The 11,566-nt window shown below is 36.5% G+C and overlaps 1 pseudogene; it reads left to right on the forward strand.

Annotated features, from left to right (window-relative positions):
• Positions 1 to 6,545: 6,545 nt before the first annotated feature.
• On the forward strand, positions 6,546 to 7,125 carry LOC118521948 (large ribosomal subunit protein eL20 pseudogene; annotated as a pseudogene).
• Positions 7,126 to 11,566: the final 4,441 nt, after the last annotated feature.

Below are 11,566 nucleotides of genomic sequence, written 5' to 3' on the forward strand. Positions count from 1 at the left end.
TTTGACAAAGTACAGCATCTTTCTTGATCAAAACTCTTCAGAGTATAGAGATAGAGGGGACATACCTCAATATCATAAAAGCCATCTATGAAAAACCCACAGCGAATATGATTCTCAATGGGGAAAAACTGAGAGCCTTCCCCCTAAGGTCAGGAACATGGCAGGGATGTCCACTATCACCACTGCTGTTCAACACAGTAGTAGAAGTCCTCGCCTCAGCAATCAGACAACAAAAAGAAATAAAAGGCATCTGAATTGGCAAATAAGAAGTCAAACTCTTGCTCTTTGCAGATGATATGATACTTTATGTGGAAAACCCAAAAGACTCCAACTCAAAACTTCTAGAACTCATACAAGAATTCAGTAAAGTGGCAGGATATAAACTCAATGCACAGAAATCGGTTGCATTCCTATACACCAACAATGAGACAATAGAAAGAGAAATTAAGGAGTCGATCCCATTTACAATTGCACCCAAAACCATAAAATACGTAGGAACAAATCTAACCAAAGAGGCAAAGGATCTGTACTCAGAAAACTACAGAATACTCATGAAAGAAATTGAGGAAGACACAAAGAAATGGAAAAACGTTCCATGCTCATGGACTGGAAGAACAAATATTGTGAAAATGTCTATGCTACCTAGAGCAATCTATACATTTAATACAATCCCTATCAAAATACGATCAACTTTTTTCAAAGAAATGGAACAAATAATCCTAAATTTGTATGGAACCAGAAAAGACCCCGAATGAGGAATGTTGAAAAAGAAAAGCAAAGCTGGTGGCATCACAATTCCAGACTTCAAGCTCTATTACAAAGCTGTCATCATCAAGAAAGTATGGTACTGGCACAAAAACAGGCACATAGATCAATGGAACAGAACGGAGAGCCCAGAAATGGACCCTCAACTCTATGGTCAACTAATCTTCAACAAAGCAGGAAAGAATATCCAATGGAAAAAAAGACCGTCTCTTCAACAAATGGTGTTGGGAAAATTGGACAGCCACATGCAGAAGAATGAAACTGGACCATTGCCTCACATCACACACAAAAATAGACTCAAAATGGATGAAAGACCTCAATGTGAGACAGGAATCCATCAAAATCCTTGAGGAGAACACAGGCAGCAACCTCTTCGACCTCAGCCGCAGCAATTTCCTCCTAGACACATCGCCAAAGGCAAGGGAAGCAAGGGCAAAAATGAACTATTGGGACTTCCTCAAGATAAAAAGCTTTTGCACAGCAAAGGAAACAGTCAACAAAACCAAAAGACAACTGACAGAATGGGAGAAGATATTTGCAAATGACATATCAGATAAAGGGCTAGTAACCAAAATCTATAAAGAACTTACCAAACTCAACACCCAAAGAACAAATAATCCAATCAAGAAATGGGCAGAAGACATGAACAGACATTTCTGCAAAAAAGACATCCAAATGGCCAACAGACACATGAAAAAGTGCTCAACATCACTCAGCATCACAGAAATACAAATCAACACCTCAATGAGATACCACCTCACACCAGTCAGAAATGGCTAAAATTAACAAGTCAGGAAACGACAGATGGTGGCGAGGATGCGGAGAAAGGGGAATCCTCCCACACTTTTGGTGGGAACACAAGCTGGTGCAATTACTCTGGAAAACAGTATGGAGGTTCTTCAAAAATTTGAAAATAGAGCTACCCTATGACCCAGCAATTGCACTACTGGGTATTTACCCCAAAGATACAAATGTAGTGATCCGAAGGGGCACGTGCACCCCAATGTTTATAGCAGCAATGTCCACAATAGCCAAACTATGTTAAGAGCCTAGATGTCCATCAACAGATGAATGGATAAAGAAGATGTGATATATATATATAATGCAATATTATGCAGCCATCAAAAAAACAAAACCTTGCCATTTGCAACGACATGGATGGAACTAGAGGGTATTATGCTAAGTGAAATAAGTCAATCAGAGAAAGACAAGTATCATATGATACGTGGAATTTGAGAAACAAGGCAGAGGATCATAGGGGAGGGGAGGGAAAAATGAAACAAGAGGAAACCAGAGAGGGAGACAAACCATAAGAGACTCTTAATCTCAGGAAACAAACTGAGGGTTGCTGGAGTGGAGGGGGGGAGGGATGGGGGGCTGGGTGATGGACATTGGGGAGGGTATGTACTATGCTGAGCGCTGTGAATTGTGTAAGACTGATGAATCACAGACCTGTATCCCTGAAACAAATAATACATTATATGTTAATAAAAAAAAGAAATAATTTCCTTATGAAAAGACATTCTCAAAAAAAAAAAAAAAAGACAACACAGAAATAGTAAAGATAAGAGTATAAGAAAAGACATACTAAGTAATTCTTAGTATCAGACCAAAAAAAAGAATTTTAGCCAAATGCACTAAAAAAAAAAAAAACAAAAAGAGGTATTTGCCAAGAAAATAGAACATATGAACTTTTGGTTATGTCTAACAACACAGCTATCCAGAACCAGCAGAAAAAATAGATAAACAAAAATTAAGAATACAGAATATTTGAATAATCTAACAAGTTTGATCTAATAGATATAAAATAGAACATTGAATACATTAAAGAACATTCTTCTCAAAAAGTCAGGGACACTCACAAAAGAAAATTGATCACGTTAGGTAATGAAGAAAAAAAAATCTCATCAACTCCTGTAAAGCAGAAATCACATGGATTGGATCTAATGAAATAAAATTAGATTCATCATCCAAACAAGAGCCAAAAAAAATATCTATGGACTTAGAAACTGTAAAATCCCCTTGTTTAAGAGAAAAATCAAGATAGAACCTATAAACTATTTAAAAATGAATGACGAGCGGCACCTGGGTGGCTCAGCTGGTTAAGCGTCTGCCTTCGGCTCAGATCATGATCCCAGGGTCCTGGGATTGAGCTCTGCGTTGGGCTCCCTGCTCAGCATGGGGCCTGCTTCTCCCCCTCCCTCTGCAGCTCCCCTTGTTTATGCCCTCTCGCTCTCTCTCTCACTCTATCTCTCAAATAAATAAATAAATAAATAAATAAAATCTTTTTAAAAAATGAATGACAAGACCACTATAAAACCTGTAGGATTCAAGTAAGACAGTATTCAGAAAAACTGAAATGCACTCATCAGCCTTGCTCTATTTCTTGTTATCTTCCCCAAAGAAACACTTCCACTGTGCACAGAGATATGCACAAAGGTTTTTATTGCACCATAGTTTGTCATAGTTAACATTCCCCTACTGAGGGACACTTAGTTCTTTCCAGATCTTTCCAGCTCCATGGTATGGAATATTATGCAACAGTTCAACAGAATAAATAGAGTTGTAAGTACAGAAACAGAAAATTTTTCAAGATGCAATATTAAGTAAAATTTTTTATATGCAGACAAAAATTATAATGGTAATGTACCTTTTATGTTAGAATAATCTCACAAAAATTAAAACTAATATATTTCTACAGATACATACCTATTTTACAGAGAAAAATGTCAGGAAATATAGCTGCTGGCCAGTGTGTTACTATTAGGGAGAGGGGTAGATAAGAGGAATGATCAACGGAACACTCAATTAACTGTTTACTTTTTTTTTACAACAAGAGAGTATTTATATAAAAATTTGTATAGTAGAGAAAGAAAGGTTATCTATGTAAATTATCCTAAAATGATCACATAAGATTCTTCTCATCGACAAATTTTGCAGGCACCATTTATTTAGCTTACGTAATTTTTGTTCAGGCAAGTTTTGTCTAGGCAAATTTTTATTGATAAATATAGTTGTTGTTTTTTAACCATACAGAATCTGGGGGAAAGTAAGGCATTAGATGATTTTCACTGATGTGTTTAGTTAGTGATATCATATCAGATTTCTAAATTACCAGGCTAGAAAAACAGCTAAGATGGAAGGGGCAGAAGCCTTAAATAAAGTCCAATTTTACAAACTCTATTTATTAAGAATCATGAGGATATCATCTGCAGAATAAATCTTCAAACCCTTAAGTTCATCAATGTCAACATATTTTAAAGTCTGAATCCCAGGCTCACCTTAAATACAAGGGTTTCTTTTAAGACAAAATTCATCATTATCATTAACAGTGCAAGATAGGAACCAAAATGTAAACTACAAACATAAGAACAAAGGAAAATGTTACATAATAAAGTAAAAAGTATGTACCCCATTTCTCTAACTGTACAAGAAAATATTATAATAACTCTCAGATACACTGGTTGTTAAATAGGGCAGTGGAAGGGTGAGTAAGAACGATACTCTAATTTAAACAAAATTAATAAAGAAATGTTCTGCATGGGTTTTTTTCCCTGTTTCTACTTCTAATCATTTATCATGCAAATGAAAGCAGTAATGGAAAATGTAAAGAAAACAAATTCTGCAATATACTGAAACCCATATCCAGCAAGAGATAAGATTGAATATCAGAAGGAAGGGGTCTGAAAATTAGCTGTCTGTACAATAACTGGGAGGGAAAACTGTTTTATTTAGCCTGGAGGGATTTTTTTGTAGCAAACTGACTAAATTAAAATCCAGTCTATTAAATCCAGTATCATATTAGAAAATGCCTTTTCCTTGCACTTTTAGATAAATTTTCATTGATCTCATTTTACGCATGATTACATTTTTAATGAGTTGTGCAATATTTCCAGGCTAATTTTAAATCCCCTCTCTCCTCTTCTCCCCCCACCCCCACTTACTGCTTCCTGGATTAACATTTCTGATAAATTGTTGGACCAGAAAGAAGGAGCATTACCAAGATGAAATAAATTACTTCCATTTTTTTGCAGCTCTAAAGCGATAATAGGAGAATACAAATGCCCACTGTCTAATTATGCCACATCTTCCAATTAATTTTACAAAAACAATTATTTTATTTTTATGTAATAGGCATGTTACCTTGTATTCATCATAAATGACCCTGAACAGTGTATGGTCCATTAGAATAAAAAAAAAAAAAAATCACCCTAACACTGATCAAGTAAACTCATGACCATCTGAAAAGAAGCAACTTCATAAACTAAATAATATGGAGACAATTAGAAAATCTAAACACTAAGAAGTGGGTTTTTTTTTAAAGATTGACATTATTTAAAATTAACTTTCAAGCAGAATACAAAATAATACCATGCATAAATGCTTTAAGAAGCCAGTTCCTCTGTGAGACAAGAGACCAGAAGAGTACCTTGAGTATAATCTTCCACTTTAGGAAAGTAAGCTCATTTTTCTCTATCAGCATCTTCAGCCCAAATGCAGGAAGAAAGATGATTTCATAGAAGCTGCTGGAATTCCAGCCTCTACTTGAGAAAGGAAGTCAGAAAAACCATCAAAATTGGGGCCCATGACAAAGACCTTTGTAAGAGTGTTCTTAAACATCTGTGCTTCCTCCCATGTTAGCTATTATATAACTCCTTGATTTCTTGTGATGATTAGGAGGAAACTCTGTAAATAGATTAAAATTTCTAATTCAGAGAAGGCAAGAAACAAAATAAAATTCAGTTCTAAGGTACTTACAAGAAATACACATTAAAAAATAAGAGCCTTGAAAGACTGAAAATAAAAATGTAGGAACAGATTTGTTACGCATGTACTAACTAGAAGAGAACTGGTGGTGTAGTAATTTTAGTGATTTTTATTAACTTTAGCATCAAAGTAGAAAATAAAGCAAAAAGACTTAAATGGAAAAATCATCAGATTTATGTATAAAAATATAGGATTTATATATTTTATATATATGAAAAGAATATGTATATGTTTATATACAGGAATATAAATATATATTAAATATAAGTATTTACATGAAATATTTAGATACAGAAAAATATTTATATATATTTTATATATGTATGTAACTTCATATACATATACACACACACAGTGCATGTATGCACACATGCACACACACACATTATATTAATTGTGCTAATTAATTGTATGCTCCTAACATAATATGCCTTCAAAACATAAAAAAACTGACAGAATCATAAAGGGAAAATGATAAAGATTAAACATGCTAAATGGAGACATGGAAGATATTTTTAAAAGACACAATTGGGGGCACCTGGGTTGGCTCAGCTGGCTCTTGATTTCAGCTCAGGGCATGATCTCAGCATCCTGAGACTGAGCCCCACATCAGGCTCGGCACTCAGTGCGGAGTCTGCTTGAGATCCTCTCTCTCCCTCTCCCTCTGCCCCTCCCCCCACATGCATACTCTTTCTCTATCTCTAAAATAATAAATCTTTTCTAAAAATAAATAAATAATAAATAAAAAGACACAAATGAACATCTAAAGATGAAAACTACAATGTGTGAGGTGAAAAATATACTGTATGGAATTAACAGGAGACTAGACAAAGCAGAAAAAAAGATTAGTAAACTACAAGACAGAAATAGGAGCTATCCAAAATGAAACACAGATAGAAATAAAGACAGGAAAAAAGAATTAACAAAGCATCAGTGAACCATGGGGCAAACTCATATGGCCAAATATAATGTATTCTGAAAGAATGGGAGGGCAATATATATTTGAAGAAATAATGGCTGAAAACTGTCCAAGTTTGTTGAAAACCATAAGCTGGTTTTGTGGGTGGCAGCAAGCAGAGAGAGAGCACCATGAAGGCTCAGGCATACTGCAAGAATATAAGATGATGGAGTACTTCCTACTCACTCCCAAATGCTACTCACTCCACTTTACCACATGCCAATCTTTATACCTAATCATGTCATTGCCAAGTCCTGCTTCTGGTACTTTCTGTCTCAGCTGAAGAAGTTTTCAGAAAAAATGGTCTACTCTGGGCAGGTATTTAAGAAATCTCCGCTGCAGGTAAAGAACTTTGGCAGCTAACTGTGCTACAACTCCTACAGTGGCATCCATATGTACTTGGTATACAGGGACCTGACCACTGTGGGCACTGTCACCCAGGGCTATCATGACATGGGGGCCCAGTACAGCACCCAGGCCCATCCAATCCAGATCACAAACATGGAAAAGATCATGGCCAGTCAGTGGTCAAGCAGTTCCACAACTCCAAGATCAAGTTCATGCTGCCCCCATGGATCTTGAACTGACAGCACAGACTAAGTTTCACCGCCAAAAGCCCCAGCACCTTCTTTTAGATGCAAGGCCCTCCCTCATCCCCACATCTGCCCAAACAAACTCATAGGGACAAAAAATCCAAGAACCTCCATGAACCCCAAGCACAAAAAACATGAAGAAAACTAAGGCACATCATAATCAAAAAGCCTAAAGTCAGTGATAAAGAAAAAATATGAAAAACAACCACAGGGGGAAAATAGAGACATGTTATGTGCAGAGGAATAAAGATAAATAGAACAGCAGATTTCTAATTAAAGACAACATAAGCTACAAAATAGCGTACCAAGATCTTTAAAATACTAACTGGGAGACCAGAAAAAGGGAAAATAGATTTAAAAAATGAAGGTGAAATAAAGACCTTCTTCGGACATACAAAAACTGAAAGAATCAATCACTAGTAGACCTGAAATACAAGAAATAAAGTAAGTGCCCCAAACAGAATGAAAATGATACCAGATGGAAACCTCGATGTACACAAAGGGAGAGCATTGGAAAGAGAAATTACAAATATAAAGACTTGCTTTTTAATTTCAACTGTTTGAAACAAAAATAAGAGCAATGCACTGTAGGGATTTGAACATACATAAAAATGAAATATGTTGACAACAACTTAAAGGCCAGAAGAAAAAGAAGAAATGAAAGTATATACTATTGTAAGGTTCTTATACTGTAAGTGTACAGTATCACCTGAAGGTTGACTGTGATGTGTTAAAACTGTATAATATACCCCCTAAAGCAACTAATAAAGTAACAGTTTTATAAGACAACAAAGAAGACAAATAGAATCATAAAAATAATAAACTAAAAGAAAGCAGAAAAAGAGGATAAAGGAGACACAAAACAGAAGGAACATATAGAAAATAAGATGGCAGATTCCAATAAAATCATATCAGCAACCACATTAAATGTAAATGGTCTAAAAACCCCAATTAAAAGCTAGAGATTAGGAGAAAAAAGAAGCAACACCAAACTCTATGCTGCTACAACTTTTTCTTAAAGTAAAAAGGATGAAAATGATATTCTGTGTAAAAACTGAGAAAAAAGTAGAAGTAGCTAGGTTAATATGAGACAAAGTAGATTTCAGAACAAAGATTGTCAGGGATAAAAGAAAAGTCACATCAGGGCACCTGGGTGGCTCAGTCCATTAAGCGGCCAACTCTTGATTTCAGCTCAGATCATGATCTCAGGGTCGTGAGATTGAGCCCCACATCTGGCTCTGCACTCAGCCTCTCTCTCCACTTCTCCCCCTCCTTCAACTCACTCTCTCTCTCTCTCCCTAAAATAAATAAATAAAATCTTAAAAAAAAAAGTCATATCATGATAAAGGAGTTGCTTCATCAAGAGGACATAAAAATCATAAATATTTATGCACCTAATAATAGAGCTTCAAAATACATGAAGCATAGAAATGCAAAGAGTATTAGACAAATCCATGATTATACTCTAAGATTTCCACCCATCTCAATTGATAGAACAAGTAGAAAATCAGTAAAGACATAGAAGATATGAAAACACTACTAACCAACTTGATTTAATTAGCATTCATATACTACTCCACCCAGAGATAGCAAAATATACATTCATTTCACATGCCTATACTCTACATAAGATAGACTATACTGGGGGCCAAAAAGAAGTCTCAAAAAAGTTAAAAAGTATTCAAGTCACACAAAGTATATCCTCTAATCACACTGAAATTAAATTAGAAATCAGTAGCAGAAAAATCTCTGGAAAAATATCCAAATACTTAGAAACTAAATAATATACCTCCATGGTGTAATCCATGGGTAAAGGAAGAAATGAAACAGATATTACAAAGTATTTTGAATTAGAAATGAAAACACAACATATCAAAATTTATGGCTTTATTTCTACACTGTATTTCTTAGAATAAAAAACTTCTCCTAAGACAATGCAGGTAACTAGGGTTACATTTAGGAAGTTCATCTAGTACTTTAGGTCTTAGATGTAGTACCAATTTCAACCTTGGACGAAAATCTTCACGTTGGCATTAAAATTAGAAGTTGGTGTCATCATGACCCCCCCCAACTCTTGTAGTCATGGTTCAAAAAGGTGGAAGTCAATTTTTTATGGTCATTTCTAGTTCTACCTCTGTGTCCTCTCTGAAAAATAACAGAAAAATTGCAATAAAATTACTGTATTTAAACCAACACCCAAATCTGAACAATTTCTGGATATTTTTGTCATTTTTACCACAAAAACAGGTGTCAGGGAATTCAAGAGTTTTAATAAAAATCCATGCCTGAGACTGAGCAATTTAACTATTTTTAATGAGGGTGAACAGTAAATACATGACCAGAAAGATAAAATATTAACATCAAAGTGAAATATAGAAAGGCTCAGAAAGTACTAATGGCCTAAAGGAATGTAGTAGAAAATTTGACAGACTGTAGAGTCCACAAGAGAACATGACAAGAATCTAACACTCAAAATAGTAAAAGCCAGTCTCGTATTTGTTTAACCTACTAAAAAATTCTCTGCCGTCTGGACAGCTACAGTCTAAGACTTCAGCAATGAAAATGTAATTAAGATATGCTAATATTAGGGGCGCCTGGGTGGCTCAGTCGTTAGGCGTCTGCCTTCGGCTCAGGTCGTGATCCCGGGGTCCTGGGATCGAGCCCCGCATTGGGCTCCCTGCTCAGCGGGAAGCCTGCTTCTCCCTCTCCCACTCCCCCTGCTTGTGTTCCCTCTCTCGCTGTGTCTCTCTCTGTCAAATAAATAAATAAAATCTTTAAAAAAAAAAAAAAAAAAAGATATGCTAATATTAGACAAGAAAATAGTAAGACCTGGGGATGTAAAAATGTCTTCCAAGCCACTCAGGTGAGTAGTATATGAACATGAAAAAGAGATTTCGAGGGGTGGTATGGAGGAACTGCCAAAGTCCCCAAAAATATTTCTGTTGTTAGAGAAGCCATCAATCAGAAAGGTTGAGGGGAGGACCTGTTAATGGAATGATCTCATAGACCTTTGTCCTAGTCTGAATGCCGAGAACAGGAGCATCCATTTCAAGGAAATTCTGTGAGCAGGATTCAGGGAAGTCAACAAGTCTAGTGCAGATGGATTTGACAGCAGTTTTAAAGAGAAATTTCATAATGGACCTAAAAAAGAACTATCATATTTCAGTACAAAAGCACCAACTTTGAAATCGGGAAACCTCTATGTTTTCAAAGCTGGCTCTACTACATTATAAGCTCTGAAAACTTGGGCAAGTTTCTTACTTGCTCAAAGCCTCAGTTTTTTAGACTCAAGAAAACAGAGACAATAGATAATACCTTCCTCACAGGGCTGCTTTAAGGAGTTGTTCATATACATAAAGAACTAAACTCAGTGCTGAGTTTAAGTAAGGCCTAACTCAACAGTACCAATTACTAAAAATAACTAGGACCACATTTCCCAAAGGACCAGAAAATACTGGTTGGAACTGGCAAGTAAACAGAAGATTCAATCAAACGGAAGATTCAGTTCTTATCAAGAGAGCTGAAGATACATGAAAAAATCTGATTTACAAAATTAAGAGTGCTAACTTAAAGTGAATAATGAGGCTATGGCAGGTATTCGCCCAAGATAGCTGCCATCAATTATTTCCCTCCCTTGTATGAACAAGCCACTCTCCCCATCAAGAAATGGAGTCTACTTCCCTTTCCTTGAATTTGGGTTGTAACTCAGGCAGAAGTGACACTATGGCAGGCCGCTGCTGTCCCCCGTCAAGCGAGCTGCAGTGTAAGAATTCTGACTAATCTGAGACCACTGTGCCATAAGGAGGCCCAAGCCAGCCACATGAAAAGAATATGTGGAGAAGCAGCAAAGCATGAGACATTTGAGTGAAGCCTTCTTGGAACTTCCACCCCAGCCAAGATGCCAACTGAATGAAACCAAATGAGTAATCTCAGTTGTTGACATCATATGAGGTAGAAGCCCAGTCGACGCACAAACACATGAGGAAAAATATTTTTTTTTAAAGTTTAGGCAATAGATAACTGAAACAGTGTCTAAAACTGCTATCAACTGTATTTATCTGTAGCCTCTGACTCTCTGAGCTGCTCATCAGATTGTCCTCTCTTAACACATTTTCATCAGAGTGTCTCTATTAGGAGTTTCAGAGAATGTTAGAGATGAGCAATATCCCCCAAAGTAGAAGGGAGAGCTTCATTTTCAGGGTCTCCGTGCGAGGCAACTGCAAATTCACTGAGCAGGGGCCACAAAAAGAGACCTAGACAGTAAAAGCAGCAAGAACACCTCTGGTAGACAGGTGATTCTTTCTTACCTACAGAAAAAAGAACATTTGTATGGGGCACCTGGGTGGCTCAGTCATTAAGCATCTGCCTTGGGCTCAGGTCCTGATCCCAGGGTCCTGGGATCAAGTCCTGCGTTGGGCTCCCTGCTCCACGGGAAGCCTGCTTCTCCCTCTCCCACTCCCCCTGCTGTGCTCCCTCTCTTGCT

The sequence above is a fragment of the Halichoerus grypus genome, chromosome 15 (assembly GCF_964656455.1).
Source record: "Halichoerus grypus chromosome 15, mHalGry1.hap1.1, whole genome shotgun sequence".
In the NCBI taxonomy this organism is placed as follows: domain Eukaryota; kingdom Metazoa; phylum Chordata; class Mammalia; order Carnivora; family Phocidae; genus Halichoerus; species Halichoerus grypus.